This window comes from Liolophura sinensis, chromosome 1 (genome assembly GCF_032854445.1).
Source record: "Liolophura sinensis isolate JHLJ2023 chromosome 1, CUHK_Ljap_v2, whole genome shotgun sequence".
In the NCBI taxonomy this organism is placed as follows: domain Eukaryota; kingdom Metazoa; phylum Mollusca; class Polyplacophora; order Chitonida; family Chitonidae; genus Liolophura; species Liolophura sinensis.
Window position 1 is genome coordinate 16,476,455 of NC_088295.1, and position 22,774 is coordinate 16,499,228.

General features: G+C 39.9%; 1 protein-coding gene across 1 annotated transcript in view; it reads right to left on the reverse strand.

Annotated features, from left to right (window-relative positions):
* The window catches only part of LOC135480308 (uncharacterized), a 36,643-nt gene that overhangs the window by 11,928 nt on the left and 1,941 nt on the right, over positions 1-22,774 (reverse strand). Inside the window, exon 2 of the mRNA XM_064760121.1 lies at positions 9,038-9,137. The gene's annotated coding sequence lies outside the window, so the exon portion shown is untranslated. The remainder of the gene's footprint in view (positions 1-9,037; positions 9,138-22,774) is intronic.

Sequence of the window (22,774 nt, forward strand, 5' to 3'; positions counted from 1 at the left end):
CATAGGCAAATGACTTGTGCAGATCATTTGCTGTACAAAGCTGTCGACTTAATAAATTATTGCTCAATCATGGAAATATCTATCCTATTTTGAGAATACCGACATTATATGAAGCATGCATTTTTTACAGAAATCCTAATTAATTAATACAAATATTGTGTATTGTAAAGTTATTCGTTTCTAGACACATGACATTTATCTGTTCCTAATTCTTGTCACTGCTGGTACAAATATGACAAATCAGGTATGAATCATTTCAAGTATGAATAAAATGTCTCCTTGAAATATCGTGTGACCTGCAAAAGCCTATGCAAACAGTAGTCATCTTACTGTGATAAAGTGAACAACAGCACCAAGAAGCAGCAATCTCCTCCAGATGCCGGAGATAGAAAGCCTGACATTCCAGGGATGCTGTTGCTCATGGTGAGATGGTATCCTTCTGAGAGCTGTTACTTACCGTGAGCCTAACAGCCGTGAAAACAAGTAAATCTCAAGATTTGGCTCAGACCGCAAAGCTGCAAACGCGCCAGAGGCGAAATCAATATACAGCCAGATCAGAAGTTAGAGTCGCATGTAGTGAGTGTATGGTTGGATGTCGAGACCCAGGTCAAGCATATGCCGCGCTTTATTCAATAGAAACCATCACTTGAACTATCACGAAAAGACATCCACTATCGTTGAATCTCCCTCGGAGCACAGCGGACGTCATATTGTTCCCGGTTCACCAGAAAACTGCATCAAATCCTGACTGTGTGTGAAAACACGGTTCGATGATATGAAGGGCATCAGCATGTGTTCTGTTCCTAACACATTGTATTGTAAATCACTCAGGTCTGTGGGTACTGAGAGGTGGCCGATGCTGTGAGTGTCTTACTTTCAAAGCAGAAACATTTGTTCACCACGTTCGCAGTTAAAGTTGAAAAAAGCAATATTTGAGAATATCAAGCGGCGCAGTTTTATGTGAACGAAATGTAAACAACATGTAGAAATAGTCACTTCTATGCACAGGCATGGTAGAGACTGCTCCATCCTGTTTTGGGCTTAATATGAATTGTTGTTCTTTCATGAAAATAAAAGCAAAAAAAACATGTGTGGTACCAGCCTCACAGAGATCGGTGTTGTTGAAAACACAGGGCCTTAGGAAATGTTCATGAAGCCATAGTATTTCACATCCCACTTTTAGATTGTTATATATTTCTTTCATTTCAATACAATCGCGCGCTTGTTCCACAGTGACTTTGAGTCAGGAGGTTTGTTGAGTACCTGGCGAGGGGCAGTGTTTTACCCTGGACAGATCTGTTACCTCCACCCCATCGCCAGTGAGACAACGCCCTTAAGCACCAACCAGATTTAAAAAATAATAAAGCGCAGTCGTGGATGTCATTTTGATAAAATTTTTGTTTTATAAATTTTTACTGCAACGTTTAAATATATGCAATATGCAGTATATTTCTAACAAAATTCGGAACAGTAGCTCAGCAATTCCGAGTTAAGATGTGTGTTATCTAAACTGGGTTCGTGGTTCCATTCAAATGCAGGTGTTCGCAATTTTGTGCAATAGTGATTTTTCACCTATTTATAGCGGATGAAACACGGCGATAAATTAATGTTTACAGTTAATTTGTAGATTTAGTTAAATGCTACATATCAATGCCATGATATAGCTGCGGGTGTTACTGTAAATGTTGTAACAACACAGATCTGCAATTTCTACTCTTCGATCTGCAGCCCATCACCATGTCGGCCAGCCAGCCCATAATGGATGTGTCTCCGTTACTGTCAAAAGTCAAACAGGCCTTTATCGGTGAAGGCTACATAAATAACGGACACCATAAACACCAATTAGCTACAATAGGAAACCCCTAATGAACTCAATTTTCTCTGTTTGTAGAGTTGTGAGGAAGCGTTCCGGTAAAACTATCCCAACCAGTCGGGCACAATTTGTGAATGCCGACAACTAACAGCAGATTCCACGTAAGAAGATCCCTTTGTGTCAGCTAGTCTCAACACTTGAACTGGCATCAATTGACTGGATCGAGCAAACACACGAGCCCTGCGTAAGCCTGAAACATGGTAAGCCTGAGTTTCTGTAATTATTTGTCAAACAATAGCCTTCTGAAAGGATTGCGTCCTTCGAAGGATGCAGCAGAATAAGCCACGCTCATGCTTTTTCATATTTTAGCCCTGCATACAGCTTTTATACCAACATGAGGTCATGAATCTGTGTCAAACCATCGCACACGTCTTATGACCATTAGCCTGTGGACACTTATCCTACTGACATGCGCGCATTAGCCTGTGTACAGTGATCATACTGACACGTGACCATTAGCCTGTGGACACTTATCCTACTGACATGCGCGCATTAGCCTGTGAACAGTGATAATACTGACACGTGACCAGTAGCCTGTGTACAATGATCATACTGGCACGCGACCATTAGCCTGGGAACAGTGATAATACTGACACGTGACCATTAGTCTGTGTACAGTGATAATACTGACACGTGACCATTAGTCTGTGAACAGTGATAATACTGACACGTGACCAGTAGCCCGTGGAGAGTTATCATACTGACACGCAAGCATTAGCCTGTGTACAGTGATCAAACTGACACGTGACCATTAGCCTGTGGACACTTATCCTACTGACATGCGCGCATTAGCCTGTGTACAGTGATCATACTGACACGTGACCATTAGCCTGTGGACACTTATCCTACTGACATGCGCATCAGCCTGTGTACAGTGATCATACTGACACGTGACCATTAGCCTGTGGACACTTATCCTACTGACACGCGCATCAGCCTGTGGACACTTGTCATACTGACACGCGACCATCAGCCTGTGTACAGTGATCATACTGACACGTGACCATTAGCCTGCGGACACTTGTCATACTGACACGCGACCATCAGCCTGTGTACAGTGATCATACTGACACGTGACCATTAGCCTGTGGACACTTGTCATACTGACACGCGACCATCAGCCTGTGTACAGTGATCATACTGACACGTGACCATTAGCCTGCGGACACTTGTCATACTGACACGCGCGCATTAGCCTGTGAAAAGTGATAACACTGACACGTGACCAGTAGCCTGTGTACAATGATCATACTGGCACGCGACCATTAGCCTGTGAACAGTGATAATACTGACACGTGACCATTAGTCTGTGTACAGTGATAATACTGACACGTGACCATTAGCCTGCGGACACTTATCCTACTGACACGCGCGCATTAGCCTGTGAACAGTGATAATACTGACACGTGACCAGTAGCCTGTGTACAATGATCATACTGGCACGCGACCATTAGCCTGGGAACAGTGATAATACTGACACGTGACCATTAGTCTGTGTACAGTGATAATACTGACACGTGACCATTAGTCTGTGAACAGTGATAATACTGACACGTGACCAGTAGCCCGTGGAGAGTTATCATACTGACACGCAAGCATTAGCCTGTATAAAGTGATCATACTGACACGTGACCATTAGCCTGTGTACAGTGATAATACTGACACGTGGTCATTAGCCTGTGTACAGTGATCATACCGACACGTTACCCATAGCCTGTGGACACTGACCATACTATTTACGCCGCACCATGTGACTACTGGCCTGTCCACGTGATTATTATAGCCTGTACCGGGAAGCCAACAGGACATATCACTTTTTGACGTTTTATTGCTGTTCCCACCTTCCCTTGGGGCGTTTTCCCGTCACTTCAGCTAAACTACTTGGGTCAAGGACCTAACCTGACTGACAGCCGTCCTTTTGTAGAGCAAGAAATGTATGGCTATCCTGTCAGTTGGTGGTTGAAGATAAAGAACAACTGTGATTAGAAATGTTCCTGATAGCTTTAAAGGTATAACCTAGCGTGAGATCTTTCATCTGAAAGCCCGCTTTATGATATAGAGATTGCACGCATCCGCCAAAACAATAACCATATAACATCTACACGGCCGTTTTCTAAGGAGTCTTCGTGAAGGCACGTCATATGCCCCTTAATTTTAAGTTTGAATTGTATTAACCTACAATTTATTGGTAAGGTCAGGAAGAAAGACAGCTTGTTCAATGAAAAAGATGCTCTATTTTCTTGGATCGTAGATTTCCATCATCTTACAATTTGTGGTAACAAAAACCTCACCAAGACGGCTAGCCATTAAAACAGTACTGTGATACCTAGAGATGCCAGCAGAAGATATGCACAAATGTTAAAGGTCTTATACATGAACGTGTTATATCAGTGTTTAAAATTTCTTGCAGATGAGTATGCATTATTGTTAGTTGCATTACACTTTATTTTGTCTCTAATGCAACGCTTGTCTGTGCTGAATATTAAGTAGTTCTCATTTAGACATCGTTAACTCTTATCGTTATTTTACAATTGGCTTTTCCTTTATTCTACCAGTAAGCTCTCGGAGTGTCACTGATCGACTGTCCTCCCTAGAACACGTCAGTGTTCCCTCAAGTGATCGAAGCTTGTTGAGATAAAGCTTCAGGACGTGCTTATTTCCCTTCCCGTCGTATTCGGACAGGTGGTGTTTTATCATTAACCACTCTCTAAACAACATCGCGATACGAAGTCATGTAGACCCTGTACAATATGAAACTAGACACACAGCACACCAACATCAATCTTCCCTTGGGCGGTGGCAATCTACCTAAGTCTCCTCTATAGTGATTGCACATATATATGCATGCACACAGCTTGTTCCAGTTCTGAAAGTACCCCTGCCAATAGTTGTTGATATGAGATGGGAGAACAGGGCGGCTTCGATCGGGAGGGTGCGTCGTTATTAGTAGCTGCAGCAATAAACGATCAACCCTGACCTGATTGGTATAGCAGAATAAAACACACAGGTCTGGGTAGGGTGTGGGCAAGGATTAACATGTCAATACAAAGACCTACCCTGGTGAACAGGTCAGTCTTGGAATTGCTTCAACCTATCAATCAAATTTTTACTGAGATAGCGTGACCAATGTACGCGCTGAAAGAAAAACACAATTTGGATGCCCTTTTGGGAAAGCAATAGCTCGCACATGAGCCAGTAATGAATCTTGAGTCTCCACTTTCACTTCTTCTGCCCCACCGAGAGTACAGTTACACGCTGGAGTCATCTGGCCGAAAAACTGAGGAGTGGGATCCACTTCAACCAGATTCATTCCGCAAAAGAAAACAGTTTGTTTGGTCGTTGAAAGGCTGAGCTGTCAGCAGTCGGATGATTCATCTTCGACATAGACACTTTTATCGCAGGGCTGTCAGGCCTAGGGAGAGGTCCCCATCAAAATGTCCCCATCCCTGTAGTCTCTAGGACTATATATTTTAGTTGGTCTGTTGTCAGGCCTGCATAGGGCAAGTTGTTGTTTTGTCTACATAATCACATGTGTTTCAATGCTTTCATACTTGAATCAATATCACCCACAAGTGTTCAGTCGCTGGAATCTATGAATAATAGAGTACATGTGCACACGTAGGTTGCAGAATAATTCTGATTATTTAACTGAAACTGATTATTAAATTGAAATATATTAAAATAAAGTAGTAGTAATAAATATTGCATTTGCAATAAAGAAACAGACCACTATATGTATTATAAATATTAATATACAAGAGGACTGAAATGCACCTCTGGCATTTATATAGGACATACCCGGTTATGTGCCATGCACTGGTAATGCAGCTTGCATAAATGTTCTTAATCATCAGGTAAATTTAGTAGTGCTTTACAAAAATACTTTTTCATTTGTAAGGAATCCCATTTGGTTTTCATGTAACTATTCCTTCTATAGACGTCTTTGTCCTTCAGACACAAGCTGTCTTGTCCAATCTCGTCGTACAAAATCATTAAGGATGCAAAACTGATAGATATATCAACACATGACCAATTCGTAAACCTTAAGTCAAACAATTCCTGATAATATACCAAAATGAACGTCGCCCTCTTCTATATTCTAAAATTAGGACTTTTTGAAATGGAACGCTAAACCGAGGTCTATACCTACCTGTGACTTAGATGTGTTGTGATTTAGGGATAATAGGTTAGTTCCGTGTAATGTATAAAATTACAATGAATTTTAAAGGAGAAGAAAACCTAAAAAACATGACAATATAGGCTGAAAAGAGCACTGTTTTTCTTTCTGGTGATGTCTGCTGCATAATTTTGCGATTTTTTCCTAGCCATACACATAGCCTGAAAACGCCAAAGTTGGAATAAATCGCTGAGTCCATGGCGCCCTCCATCTTTAACACTCTGTAACTTATGCTTGGGGTGTGTTGCCTCTCAGCCAATGAGAGTCGTTAAAACTGCCGGCTTGTTCGTGTAAACTCGGAACCTACGTCCAACATTCCGGTTTCCCGATCGTCAAGCGGAAAACGAACAGGTACTGTTCGCTACCTTCTGGGAAGGTTCTACCGGAAATGTACGAACTGCACCTCTGCGGTTTCCGACGACAATTCTCCTCCTAACAGAGAAGACTTCAGGACTAGTTCTCAGGCAAAATGGAGTCGCCCATAGCGGATTTTGGCGCTGATTTTATTTATAATTTATCAACTTCAGGTACATATTAGAATTTTTTCTGGCATGCATCTGCGAGGAAATGCATACTCTTTTCAATGGTATTTGATTGATAGTTAAATTTTCTTCTCCTTTAAAGCAGATGAAGAGTCCGAACGAGTCTGACCCAAATGAGCATCACCATGACGCATGCCGGCTGTGACGTCAGTCAAAGGGAAATTACTATCATGACGAAATGGATATGATAGAGAGGATTAACATCCGCCCGCCTCGCATCTAACTTCGTGTCACATAGAAGCGCAAGGCCTTAAGCATGACGTATATGGAAATCAAACTGCAGTGACTGTTTTTATTGATAAACCATAGTTAATCAGTCTGTCAAAACTATGTCGTATAGATATGCAAAACATTTCATCGACTTATTAAAGCATGTGGTATCCTCATAATACCCCGCCTTAGTATTTTGCCAATCACAAATGTTATCTATTGATCTGGAGACAGCACTGTGAAGCATTTCGGACTGGTTTAACATGCCAGTCGCGGACAGAGTGATAACCCGGCTTTCCGGGAACAAGTCCTGGCCAATTACGGCATGTATACTGGATTTCCGACCCAAATGCCCCACGCATTTCCAACACAACACTACAGGTTTACCCAGGCCAGGTCAAAATTGACCATTACATTGACGCGGACCGATCAGTTCAGTAGCTTATTTTTGGTAGCAACTGGACCAAGAAGACAGATGTACCACGGAGAAATGGTGCCAGGCGTTATACATCGATCACACGTTCGGTTTCAAACATATTTTAGAAATCTTACATCCGAGTTAAACGCATTTCTTTGTCACTATAATCCTTCTGTAAGTCTTATTCACATCAATCAATTTGGTACAAGGCTTTTGGAGACCACAAAATTGATTGACTTGAGTTTTCTTGGTCGTTTGCCTTGAATCATCCTATATATCCACACAACATTGTAACATGGAAATGGAGACAGCTTGTGTTACAGTATTTGTTGTATAAATGATGTGTGCGTATCTCTGTTTGTCTATCGTAACAGATGTTTTTGAATTCAATATATATTAACATACATATACAGAGAGAATTATAAGGCCAACCGACGCTAAAATGTTTTGTTAAAACAGGTATATAACCCTTTCGAGGTGTATTTTACCTGCATATTCAACCGGGGAGATCGCACATGTTGGTGTCCCAGTGTACTCTGTTTTCTGTGTGTTTATCACCTCTAATTTTTCAGCCATTGTCAGTTATTTGATAAGGTTGTTTTTCGACTTAAAACCCGTTATTTTAGTCTGCTATCATGGACCACGTGGAGAAAGCCATGCATCTGCTCATTATCTCAATTGAGGGTTTACAAAACCAAAAATCTAAACGTTGCCTATGAACGAAATGTTTTTGATTCTGCGGTGAATAATAAGTCACTACATAATTAAACATGGTTCAGTAAAAGGGGTGAACTTTGACGAATAGTAGGCCTATGACTAATGTTCACTGGTCTGGTAGCCCCATTATTTCCCACGGGTTGTTTGATGTTGACCTCTTTCACGCTCTTTCGCTATATGGGCTATTCAATTTACAAATTGACTTTCTGCACTGAAACAAAGAACACTAGATATAACCTTTCCACTACATAAAACCTACATTGTCATGCAGTGATAAATATGTATCTAAAAATGAATAGCTATCTACAAAGTAAATGACTTGAGACAGTTGAACAAGCGTATTACGCAATAGCAGAGACAAGCCTTGGATAAAAAAAATCTCCTGAGATATTGGAATCGGGAAATTATTAGCCATCGAACATAACACTGTTACCGTATACCACACAGCTTACACGCTTAAAAACATGGGTAAACATTGCTATATAATTCAACAGGACTTCAGGTTATTACAGCGTGACAAATCCCACTCCTATATTACGTCCTGTAGTGTGTAATATGCCATCGTTCGGACTAATTTCTGGCAAGGCCACTGATTTATGGCTGTGCTATGAAGTGATACATAATACACGAGAGATAATAGCACCGTGACCGTGTATTGATTGCGTATTGTGAGGACCAAGTTTCCCAGCTGAATGCTAGGCTCATCAAGTAGGATGAGAAGTGAAATAGTCCGACGATTCTATGTGCACAGAACATACCAATAAAAACGGTTTTGATGAAGTGTATCTGGCGTGCCAATTCTCCCAAAGCACGCAATAATAGTGTTATTTTTTCCATACTCATATCTCCCTTTTCTACTGAAAGGACGCGGGTAGTTTGACAGAGGATAAAACAACAACTATCTGGGCTGTGTATATCCATGAGACTGAATTTATGGGAGTTGCTGTGACCTCAGTCAACAGTGGCTGCCTGTTGAAATGGCAGTGCTGCAAGGACACTTGTCGTAGGCGTTCAGAAGTGATCGACTATCAAAGTAAGCCAAATTATAAAACTAAAGTTCTAAATTATGTATATTGTATTTAGGCTATGACTGAACTTACCCCTAATGTAGTAATCCATATATATGTGTCGAAGATAACAGCTGGTATAAATTCCGCGTGACGCTGATTCTTTTGCTACGAAGGTTTCTTAATACATAATCTGGAATGGTAAAGAAAACAATCGTATTAAGATTTTATTGGAATCTGCAATGCTGGTATGTGTGGGACCAATGTGAGAATTTGGATAGCATATTTGAGGATATAAAACTGTATGACACACGCCGTATGTGCTAGAGCACGTTAATATGAGTGGAGGCGTAACAACAGCAGAGCGATATGGATTCCTTAAATATCATCCAAAATGTAATAGAAAAATAAAACACGCAAAGCTTTATAGCAGTTCCTTCAGTGTCTTGCTGTCTTTTTTTGCGTGTTCAATAGCGTTAACAGCTGCACAACATAGTTCGTCAGTCCAGGGCTCGTAACTTTAGGAAGAAAACACAAGTTCAGAATGCTGGTGCGCTGAAATGGACTTGTAATAATTGCTCTGACTGAGCTGTAGCGCAATCATAAAAACGGTTAATAGGGTGCAAACGTCGTGTACTGTATGGACAGTGAAAGTAGCTGTAATTGTTTTTTACAGCGAATGCCGAATGAATCAGAGGACATTAAGGCGAGGGCCAATCGATAGAAAACAGGGCAGAACTGCCCGTCTGCCAACGCGGATGTACATGGGGAAAGGTTCGGTGAGGGTCCGGTTTTGGTATGAAGGTGGTGAGAAGACAGCACTGAGAGAAGGACGAGTCTTAATGGATACCATGATCGGAAGTAGCGGCTAGTTCCGACGGCAACTCTACGGCTCCCCTTTCGGCAAAAATCCGTGTTCTCGGCCTTGGAACGACGAAATTGCTGTCGACAGCAGGCACTAAGTGCCTTTAGGAGGCGCCTGACAGCTAGGGTCATAATTATGTCCACTGGCACACGTCCTCACCATCAGGCTGATTAGTGAGGCTGGTCGTCCACCAGTTGACAAGGACTTCGATAATTACAGACCTATCACCCACTTGAGAAGTCCTTCTGGCAGTCGTCATCACGGAAGCCAGCTTCGAGTCAATCTATATGCTTATTTGTATGGAGCTATCATGCCATCCGTCATTTGTCACAATAGCTATCAAGCAAACGTCTGACTTAAAACCTTGATGAAACATGCTTTGCAAGGAAATGTTTTAGTGCCAGATTTACAACTTAAGTAAATGTTAACAGCCTTCTATTTTGTTACTTTTTTTTTTTTTTTTGATTTGTGTTTTACGCCGTACTCAAGAATATTTCACTTATACGACGGCGGCCAGCATTATGGTGGGGGAAACCCACGACCAACCGCAGGTTGCTGGCAGACCTTCTCACGTACGGCCGCTAGCATGAGCTGGACATGAACTCACAGCGACCGCATTGGTGAGAGACTCCTGGGTCATTACGCTGCGCTAGCGCTTTAACCGACTGAGCCACGGAGGCCCCTATTTTGTTACTTCAAACATGAAATAATCCTCAGCTGACAAAAGCAACGCACTCTTTCCAGTTCAGGAAGACAACAACCACATTGACATGTCACATTTAAACCATGGAACAGTCAAACAATATCTGCATACCTTAATTTCTTGTAGTCATATCCAAATTTGACAAAACCATTTGAATCTTACAACCCTCAAAATCAAAGTAAAATCTGTCAAAAACTGACCTGTTTGTTTTTTTACATCGCCGACCAGTTCATGCAAAAACTCTGCTCACCATGTCGGCATTACAGTGCCAGGTTTTCGGTGACTCCGAACCTGCAGTTCTGCGAGATGATACTGAGAAACCTGGTCATACTAGAGCGCGGATAAGCTTATGCTGAGTCTCCACCAATCAGTACGTGGTTAATAAGCCATTGGAAAGCAGGGTGTAATGAGCCACAGACTAGATACATAATGACCAAGTATGGATTACACAATCCGAGGAATTTTTCATGAAGGCGCGTTAACGAAGTATCCGTGTACAAATTAAATAAATCAAAACACAAATGCAACCAGTCGAAATGTAATTTGTTTGACTCTACAGGTTTTCTACAAAACCCAGACAAGAATTCAATACTAATGGCGTAACAGACGTCGGCACATTAAGCACAAACAGCTTTTAATCTTTGGTATGGAGCGTACGCCTCCTCATTTGGAAGACCCTGATCTAGGCAGCTGGAAACCCTTGCTTCGTTTCTCATGGTGAACAATGGACAAGTGACATGTTGATGTTACGCAGCAAAAAGCAGCGTAAGTGAGAGTTAACACCTTTCCACTAAAAGTCTTTCGCATGTAAAGATACAACCTTTCTTTAGAATGTAACACTGCTCGATTCCTACGAATGGAAGGACTGAAGTATTTCAGATTGGCAGAATCAAATGTGCTTTAGAGTCTGTCTTAGGCGTCAGTCACCACTATAAAGACTGTGAGGCGTCTAGCGATGGCGGGTGAGAACAGTTCCTGATGGCTCTCGCTGATTATCGAAGTTCTGGAGGGTTTGAGCGCTCCCGTTAATGGCTTAAGCATACACTCCGTGGTTAACAGGTCGGGTGAACGTTCACATTAGCTATCCACCTTTCAGCAACAATGACTCTTTTATTTGGGAAGCATACAAATTATAAGGAAGCAAATGGGTTTGTTCATCGAAATTTCTTGTTAACATGCTTTTGAAACCTTACAGGCAAATAACATACAGTGTCTAAGTCTGAGTCCGCCGCTAGACAAACTCAGAAACAAAGCCTTGCCGGCCGAATCTTCAGAAAAGTGTTGATGGTCATGTTTACTCTGTCGTGATAAACTAATCAGCAGGTGCTTCTACGCCGAGCCCCATCTGCCCATTTACATTTGTCAACAGCTGGGTTGCTTCGGTAATTTGACGAGCTCCCCGTGAGTAATCGACTGTGCCTATTGGGGAAAAATTATCGGAATTCAATGAGAATAACTAGGCTTTTGCCATCGTGCTGAGATATCTGTTTTCACTAGCTGTATGAAATTCCGCCAGTCTCTCTAAATCTCGGCCAAGATGTTTTCTCAAGAATTACAGAATAATAACTCTAGTAAATTGTACAGCGAACTGCATGTGCTTAGACGAAAAACACAGAAAACACAAAGCCAGTCTGGTCAACAAAATTATAGCGTATTGAAATAGCCAAAATTAATGGTGAATGGTAAATGCACTTTTTTCATAGCGTGGTAATATATTTAAGACGTAAATTACACAAATGTTGACCAACTGCCAACTGTTGACCAACTGCCAAATTTACCAACTGCGTGTTCTTATTTTTGATGTACATGCTCGTTTATTTGTCTTGAGATACCTGCATGAAATATTGAATTTTAAAACTCTATGACAGTATGTGGGGTGCGAGTATACAGGCCTGCTCCACCTCCGCAACACCACTCAAGGCTGTTTGTTTATGTATGCTCACATTTTCCATGTCTGGTAATTGCTGTCGCTGGAAACATGTTGAACATGCTGACAGAATATGTAGACCGTACAGCTTTGATCACAAATACTAGTGAAAACTGACAAACCAGCAGCAAGGTAATAATTTTAGTATAGGGATATTTTGATGGCTTCCAGTTCGAGTTCTATCTATATGGAAATTATCCTGGCTTTCGGAGAGGATAATAGGATTATTCATGATCAATATGTTAATACAAATTGGTTGGGACAATGTACCATTTTCGATTTGTATTTACACAGATTGCACTGGCTTTGTCATGTTTTTATTTCTTGATTTTCTTTGATGTTTCTCTGGCAGATTTTTCGTAAATATCTTTATGGACGAATCTAATGGGTTTTTTTCCAGCTGATAATCGATATTCTTTTCCCTCTCGATTTTTCCTCCCTTGGCGACTTTGGACCATCCGCAATCTGATCTACTGACAAATCTGATTGGTTTACCACAACTTTTCCTCACAGTTTTTATAAGCATTTCCCTGTATCACTCTATGAGAATCTCTTTTAACCGATTGGTGAAAGCTTCACTGGCCTATTCTCTATAAATCTTTTCTTCTGTGGTTTTGTTAAAGTTTTTCCAGCCTTTTCTGTTTGGTATATTACTGACCTTTTCTGTACACCTCCTCTTGGCCTATTCTGCATGCGTCGACTTACTTATTCTGTATATGTCATATTTACCTATTTTTCATACAAAGTCCTGGTGTATTTTCTAGACTTTTGGTAGAAATGACATGTTCCTCTATACATGTATTTCTGGCACCTTTTATTTACACGGATAGATCGCATAAAATGTCTCATGTTTCATATTTCTTTAGAAGCAAGGAGTCTTAAACATAAATATATCGCAACCGGGTACACTACAGGCCCCGTTCATCATTTACCGTGACCTGTGCGTGTGTGAACTGAATAGCCAACGTTGGAGAGTTGGCTTCAACGAGGTCAAAGTATCTAACCTTTCCGTTCGATCCTATCGATATTGTATGGTCTCAAGGAATATAGCAGATCTCAAGCTGCACTAAAAATCCGCTTTCCTGATCATAATCAAATCTAGAGATTATGTAGTAAAGCGCAAGACCACAAGTATATTGTATATCTCCACGGCACGTAGCTAAAAATCAATTACCGGGACTTCCGGTGCAGCCATTTGCGTTCTCTCAGCCGGATGTTTGAGACAATTTCTAAACGAGCTTTGGTTGTGCTTAACCTGAATTGACCACGTCATCATATAAGGATGATCGAGGGTAACTATTGATTCCCTTGGCTCTATAAAGATACGTAAAGCAGGCAGAAAGGTTTCCCAAGGTGCTTTGATGTTGACGCAGCCACTTATTTACACTGTCGATTGTGGACCATTACCAGCGTTGTTAGCGCCTTTACCCTCATTCCTTACGCCCGACAGTGACACCTGCATGATATATTGATGAGACTATGCCTGTGGTCAAAGACTTCGCATGGAAGGCAACTGCAATAAAACCAACAATAACACAATGTGTTGCCATTCCATAGAAATACAGCAAAAGCCGTTCGACTGAAAAATAGTCTCAGCTATGCTACACTTGGTCAGCTCGCCATGCAAAGGCTTGTCATTCTGTGTTTATTTTGGTCGATTCAACATGGTTCGCATGCGAAAAAGTCCAATCTCGCGTTTACTTTGATCAAGTCGGCATGGCTCTCATGAGGAAGTGTGCAATCTTCCAACCTTTCGTCCATAGTTGATGGCTACAGGTGAAAGTCTGGCAAATCTGTGTCGCCTTTGCTAAGCCGAGTTTGACCTCTTTTAACAGTATGCAAAACAATAAATATTGGGATTTAAGAGCCCCAAGTCCATACATAGTAGACACTTAATAAAGCCTTGATACATTAATGATATGCTCATCTCATGAGAGCAGCATCAGAGATGTTCTCACCTCACAGACAGTGGATGAATGTCAGAAGCCAGGAATAATGACTGTCTCTCACAAAATCGTCTGAGATGACAGATTAGATTTGGTCTAGTCAACAATATTTGAGAAGCAATGACAAGTACGTCATCTCTATGCTTACTAGCAATATAAATACTTGCATCAAACAGATATATAATGTTTCCAGCTTTAGATCAACTATAAAGACGCCAAAGCCTGGTCATGGTGGTATAATGTGGCAAATCAATACAAGTCAGTGTGGAACCTGGCATGCTTCAGCCAGGGTGCGGGTGTTTAGTGATACACATCCTGATCATTACATGACTGATTACACACGACAGGCCAGTCCTTGAGTAATGAATATATTCCATAGGCTCCCGTAGCTTTTTTACCGCGTTATTACATGGTCACCCTATCCAGACTAGCGACGATTTGTTTACAGTGCAAGGTTAACTGATATATCCCATCTAACGAGAGATTGCTTCTTTGTCATTAAGCGCAAACTGGATATAGGCGATTGGTTATTGAAAATCTACAATAAATCTTTTAAGGAAAATATTCATTGACAGTTTTTAAAAATCTAGTTATAAAACTGAAGTCTTACCAGAACTAAAGCATATTTGATTTCATAACGATAGAAAATTAATTTTCTTTCTTGCAGCCAAATCCAGTTCTCGTCGCTTCAAATCTGCACCCAGTGCTAGAATAAAATTATATTCCCTGGAGGGAAACAATTTGTATCAACTATTGTGTCAGACAAAGAAACATGATTTAAGAACAGTTATCCAATAGCCTGTAAATATTGTTACTGTACAGTAACGGTACAGGTAATACAGTAACATTGTCTACAAAGTTGATACTAACGGAACAATTGTGATTGTTCATGATCAATCCTTTTCTGCCAAGGAAACTGTAACCATAATTTGAAAAACAAATGTGATAATTATCCATTTCATTAACAGGTTATATCGTGGAATATATTAAATGCTTATGAGAAGGATATCATTTTCTCATCACAAACGATGTGGTGTAACATCCACTAAGATGATTATCAGACATGTAGATGAATATAGTATTGGTTACAACAAAACATGCTTTGACCTCCTAAACCGAGAGATCCGGACATGAAACTAGCCTGCAAAATGAGTTTCTTACAGAGGTTGTATACTGCTACCGATGACTCCGCCTTTATGGTTGCTCAAGTAGAAAAGTATGGCGCCTCATGTTTCACTGAGCTTCTCTTATGTAACACTTCCCGAAACACATTAAGCTTACTTCCCTCAGATAACACAACAATACCACAACGAAAGACGCAATACGATAAATACACATAAAAACTAGTTTATGTTCAGTGTGAAATGCAAGAAAAGATTACCAAGCTGTTCCGAATGTATTGCTGAATGTATTCTTCACATGTGTCAAAGTTCACATCTGCAAGCCGTCTGATCAGGAAGACGCCGCAGAAATACCAAAATCTGACTGATACTTTTCTGACGCTGACGGTGGGGTTTTGATGAGTATTTTATTCAATTATAATGGCTTAACAAAATCTCGGCAACAATCTGTCCTCATATATACAAAACAACTGTCTAGACATTCTTCTCTTACTTCACGCTGGGAGACCATGCAAACGAAAGAAACCCTCTGTGTACATTTGTCTGTAACATTTGCTTCACGAACTTCAGCTTAATCCAATTCCGTTCTTGGCTATTGCGTTATACAACAATCAAATAAATAAATAAATAACCCAGTTCCATCAGTATATGGAAACAAACCTTATTTATATACCCCTTCCTTATATGCAGTTAGGTGACCATATCTGCTTCACCAGCTTCAGCTTTATCCACTTTCCTTCATACGCTTACAACAATCAAACAAATAAATAATAAACAGGGTTTTAAATCAATCCTGCTTGATGTCCATGTGCATTGCATTCAATTGCATCTATGTGAGCTTGTTATCTAAAATCACAAACTGAAGCCTACAATACAGTTTGCCAATTCTTTTGCCTATGCACGTTAATGGTGAATCTTTGAAAATATTGCATGACCATACTGGTGAGGCGTGAGAGGCACGAGTGAAGTGCATGGTGTGGGTGGGGCGTGTTTCTGAACAAAGACACTGTACCAGAACAAACACCCGCAAACGATTATCTGTTGCTATAACACAGTCGAAAACAACACATCAAAACAGATAAATCCGCACTATCCTCGGCCGATGTATTCGTCCGGCTCAAGTACCTTTTGCTCAGAGACATCCAACAAACCAGTCGCGAAGGACTCCCACTGGTACAATACGCAGAAGTTGGTAATTTCTGCCTGCTGAAATCAGGAGTGCTTACCATACATGTGTAATAATCAAGGGAAACGAATGATACATGACTGGACATTGTGTGTGCCATAATCATCCCATAAGATTCTGGTAGACGTTATGCAATTATCACCCAGTCCGTGAGCCCTTCTCCGCTTAACATTGTGCTAAGTTTCACCAGTCAACAACACTTACTTCACTAGTGTTAACTAAGGATATCAGCCTAATGGCAACAGACACATTCAGGATTCTGTTGACACATTATACTGGTCTGCTCATATAGAACTCTGAGTACAACCATACACGAGAATGCAGTAGACAAATCCCTGTGCACAAGGTTTACTTGTAACAGCTGCGTTTGAAGTGGTAAATCATTTCTATACAGTGTAGAAAATGTCGATATCAAGAACAAAATATTCTGCGCAGGTTATGTGAAAATGTTGATCTTTCTGTCACAGTTCATTTTCAAACAGTGTTAGACCTAAAATCAATCATCAGAACTGTAACTGTGTTAAAAAAAATAATTAATTATTTTTAGGCTGTGCCCTAACTTTCACAAATATATTAGCCACATGATAATGCATATTTAAATCAGTGTAGGTTTGGCTTCTTGACCTATGCTTTAAAGACATTGTTCATTCTAATCTTTGGATGGCACTGAACTGTCTTCCACACTATGTAAACATCTGTTATGTTTTGAACCTGATACCCATAAACAAAAGTACACTAAGCACAAAACCGCACAAAAACACAAAAAGCGAAACATTTATTTGCTGAGCACATTTAATTGATAATTTACGTTCATTTTAAGTACTTGCCTAATACAGCTGTTCAGCATTCCAGGGCAGCATATTAGACGGACAAAATATTAACAGTGTTAGAACACAGAAAACATGTAGATGTAACTAAACAAGATAAGGAGAGTCAGGTTTGACAAAGAGAGTTCAGGATACATGAAACAAGTTAACGATTTATTTATTTATTTATTTATTTATTTAATTATTCATTCATTCATTCATTTATTTATTTGCTGACTTTAGTTATTTGTTTACTTATTTTTTGAATGGTGTTTTACGCCGTACTCAGGAATATTTCACTGTTACAAAAGTTACAAGTCAACCAACTGAATTAATCTACAATACACGAAACAAGGTAAGGCGAAATAAATTAATCTAGAATACAGGGAACAAGGTGTGATGAAGTGAGTGAAAGGATTAGTGTCCAGATTGGTTATTTATGAATAATTAGCTACCCCTGTATATATATATATTGTTAAGTATAGTGTAAAAAAATATTGGCAGCACAGTACTCTGAGTAATGTGGAATTAAAATCACTAGATAATGAGGCTGGATTTATGCATTTTTTCCGCCAACTCTCGGTAGTCTCCACCGAATGACGTCACACAACCTCAACCTTTACAAGCTGTCAGAGCTTTGACATTTAGTTCAATGGTAAAAAGCCACACAAGTGACAACTCGAATTTCTCCACGAAATGGTTTGCTTATCTGCATAGGGTTGAAAAAAAACAGGTCGTCGAAAAACCCTGGAGTTAGTTTTTTTCAAGTTCCCAGACGATTTGGACCTTAAGAAAGCGTGGATTCATGGCACGAGATGGAAGGGTTTTATACCCATCAAACACAGTAAAATCTTTGCCGGGCTGACAGAAGTTGGGATAAGAAATCCTGGCGGGCAGCTAAATTTTAACAGCTGGGCGGGAAACTTAAGCTTTAAATATATCTATATAAAGTCTGTGATAGGGTTTGGAGAGTGTAAAACAAAGTGGGTGTTCATTCGTCCTTACTTTGATCAGTCTTCGGTATGCCGGTAAGTTGAAAGTAGATGCAACCACCTGATGGTTTCCAATGAACATCGCTTTGATACGCGCTAATCCACTGGCCGTGTCTCTCACGTGGGTCAAGGAGTGAGCTTCTACCAAATTGTAAACTGTGCACAACAGCGCAATGGCCGTTTGACAGTTACGGCAATCGTAACAGTTTCTGACCGGCTACAGAGGACGATTAAAACCGAAAACAATCCAAAACTAATCGTTTTGCTTGACTGCGTTAATCAAGAATTAATGACTGGGGTTGAGATACTGGTTGTTAATTATAATTAGTCATCAAAGATGCAAAAACAAGTGACAGCTAAGGGTAGGTGCGAAAAGCAATCCTAGAGAGAATCCTTCCCCCATTGTTTTAATTTCTTATCAAGGATTCTAATCGAGGATTAGCGATACGTTAGGAAACAAAAGAGGATTAGAGTCCCCCTTCATAATACCTGTTGGGGCCTCCGTGGCTCAGTCGGTTAAAGCGCTAGCGCAGCGTAATAACCCAGGAGTCTGTCACCAATGCGGTCGCTATGAGTTCAAGTCCAGCTCATGCTGGCGGGAGTACGTGAGAAGGTCTGCCAGCAACCTGCGGGTGGTCGTGGGTTTCCCCCGGGCTGTGCCCGGTTTCCACCCACCATAATGCCGGCCGCTGTCGTATAAGTGAAATATTCTTGAGTACGGCGTAAAACACCAATCAAAAAAAAAAAAAATCATAATACCTGTTTGACTTGCTTAAGTAATTCTGGCCATAATATAACAAGGAAAATTAAACAGATGTAAGATTTTTTTCAGTACTGTGTTGACTAAATGCACGAAAATTAATTCCCTCGAACCCATTTTTAAATAAATCCAGTCGGGGAATAGAATGATATTTATTGTGAAGCGGACAGAGGGAAAGAATACAAAATAATAAATCTGATATACACACGAAACGTATATTACAGTGTAACACAGGATAAAGCTATGGTTTACCAGTCCGTATTGCCAGTGCGGATTTACAAATGCCTGGACAAAGATCAAATTCAACTTGAATGTCAGTGTTATAAATCGAAACTTCAACGTCGTCCACTATGCATTCAGATTGATACGGCAGTATATTTGCTTCTGTGTAGCTAGAATCCGTCTTGAAAACGACATCGTTTTGATACGAATTTCCAGGTTATATAGCCCATCTAGACTTGGGTTGGCCATCTGTGATGTCACCCGCTGAGCTTTACAGGGCGGCCGGCCTGAGATGGGCAAGGGTAGCAAATCTATTGTTTTTGGTGGATTTAAAGTCATAATTACGTTTCTCAGAGGCTCTCCTGGTAACATAACGTGAAATAGGCTTATCTTTACACTTTGAACAATTAGCTAAATCTGAACTTAAACATTTTAATCTAGAATACAGGAAACAACGTATGACGAAGCGAGTTAATCTAGAATACAGGAAACAAGTTATGACGAAGTGACTTAATCTAGAATACAGGGAACAACGTACGATGAAGTGAGTTAATATGGAATACATGAAACAAGTAATGACGAAGTGACTTAATCTAGAATACAGGGAACAACGTACGATGAAGTGAGTTAATATGGAATACAGGAAACAAGTTATGACGAAGTGACTTAATCTAGAATACAGGGAACAACGTACGATGAAGTGAGTTAATATGGAATACAGGAAACAAGTTATGACGAAGTGACTTAATCTAGAATACAGGGAACAACGTACGATGAAGTGAGCTAATGTGGAATACAGGAAAAAACGTAGGACGAGCTGAGTTATTCTAAAATACAGGAAATAAGGTGTCACGAAGCGATTTAATCTTGAACACAGGAAACAGGATATGACAAGGTGGGTTAAACTAGAATACATTTCATTCGTTTTTTATGAAGGAATCAGCTAAACTTAAAAATAAGAAACAACCTATGCTTAGATGGGTTAAACTAGAATAAGAATTAGAAACTAGAAATTAGAACAGGAAACACGTCATGATTAAATGCGTTAAACCTGAATAGGAAACACGCCATGATTAAATGCGTTAAACTAGAATAGGAAACACGCCATGATTAAATGCGTTAAACTAGACTAGGAAACACGCCATGATTAAATGGGTTAAACTAGAATGTTAAACACGCCATGATTAAATGGGTTAAACTAGAATGTTAAACACTTCATGTTTAAATGGGTTAAACTAGAATGCTAAACACGCCATGATTAAATGGGTTAAACTAGAATGTTAAACACGCCTTGATTAAATGGGTTAAACCTGAATAGGAAACACGCCATGATTAAATGCGTTAAACTAGAATAGGAAACACGCCATGATTAAATGGGTTAAACTAGAATAGGAAACACGCCATGATTAAATGCGTTAAACTAGAATGTTAAACACGTCATTATTAAATGGGTTAAACTAGAATGTTAAACACGCCATGATTAAATGGGCTAAACTAGAATGTTAAACACGCCTTGATTAAATGGGTTAAACTAAAATAGGAAACACGCAATGATTAAATGGGTTAAACTAGAATAAGGGAAGCAAGCAGTGTACATGTTACACATCTGGTCACGCGTAAGTCATCATTATCTATTGAGATAATTGCTGGCAATGTCAAGTCACTGATATGAATTCTTGATTGAACTACAATACTTTTCATTCTTTTTTTGTGTGTGGAAGTTAGTTAAACTTAAAAATAAGAAGCTAGTTTTGGCGAGGTGGGTTAAACTAGAATAGGAAACAAGCCATAATGAAGTGAAATACAATGGAATAGAGCGCCAGCATTGTAAATGTCACACGTCTGTTCACATATACGTCATCAGGAGCTCTTGTGCTAATTGCTGTCAATCGAGTAGACCAGGTGGTTATTCGGGCAAAGGGGTATTAGGGAAAAACAGATGCGCAGTTTCAACCCTTTCGCTTATTTTCGCTCAGTTTTACACTAATTAAACACAGGGTGGCTGCGTTAAATGAATACTTACTCCACATGGATGAACACTGGTCATTAAAATATATAGAGATCCAGCGAGCATAGGTGCGTGAGATGACACGCGTAGATGACCAGAGCTTGTCCTACAATGATGAAAGGCAACCATTTGCGGTGATGTAAATTTAGTGTTGGAGTACGGAGGGGAGCACGCACGCAAAGGAATTTATCTGAGACACAACCAGTTCAAACTTTGTGCTCCGTTAGCTGAGTCATATTTTTATTCTAACTGTTCTTGGCAAACCTCAAAATGTAGCACAACACATGATTCTTACCAATATCGGTTAGCCAGAATTTAAACATATAAGTTTTAAAAGATAATATCCGACATTTTTGGTCAAAAGTCTATCACTACAAATCCAATAGAATTTGTAATATTATTTTATAATGACTTAAACAATGACCTTTCACAAAACACCAGCCTCTTCTGTACACGCAACTATTCAACATCGGCCACAAAAGTCCTAAAATTTATAATGCCAATCTGATGCTTACTGAAAGGTAATAGTTTGAGCTATTCTGGGCAAATATAGGAAACTTGGATTTTTAACAAAATTCTTCGGAAGAGAATCTTTACAAATCACGTGAAATGACCTACATTTTCACAAGATGTGATTCAGGTTTCCTCTGATTTGGGTTCTCTTGTCAGATAGATTTGGTTTCCAGTCCAACATTCGGGGGGAAATTTCACTACTGAATTCCCGAAAATGCAGCGTAATAAATCTTCATGAACTGAGCCCTTCGCGATGCAATTCATTGTAATGTTACAAACATAAATTTCTTTAAAATATAGAATTTTTCAACAAAACGTTTCCTTACATTAAATACTAGTATTGTGGAGTGCGCTGTGTCAAAACCTCTATAGTTACTATCCAGATCTTGCCTATGTTACGGCATTGCATGGGTTTGATTCCATACAGCGATTCTTTAACATAAAAAAATCAGAAATTATATTTTAAGCGCACATTATAAGGTTCCTTAAGTCAAAATTATGCCATAGTAGTAGTACAATTGAATTTCCTAGCATCCAAAAGTAAGGTTTTAAGATTTTAATCTAATGAAATCGTCCCTGAAGCAAGTCTTTGATCCAACCGAGTGTGTCCATTGTAATTGAAAACAAACTGGCAGCCTTTGTGGAGGATTGAAACTTCCCTGAATATAAGCGTCAAGTCCGAAATTCATATACCATTCGTAGTCCGTAAAGGGCGTCCCAAGTCGATAATCGCAAGATCCATTTCCAAAACAACGTTTAACACTAACTCCCGAAGACAAAG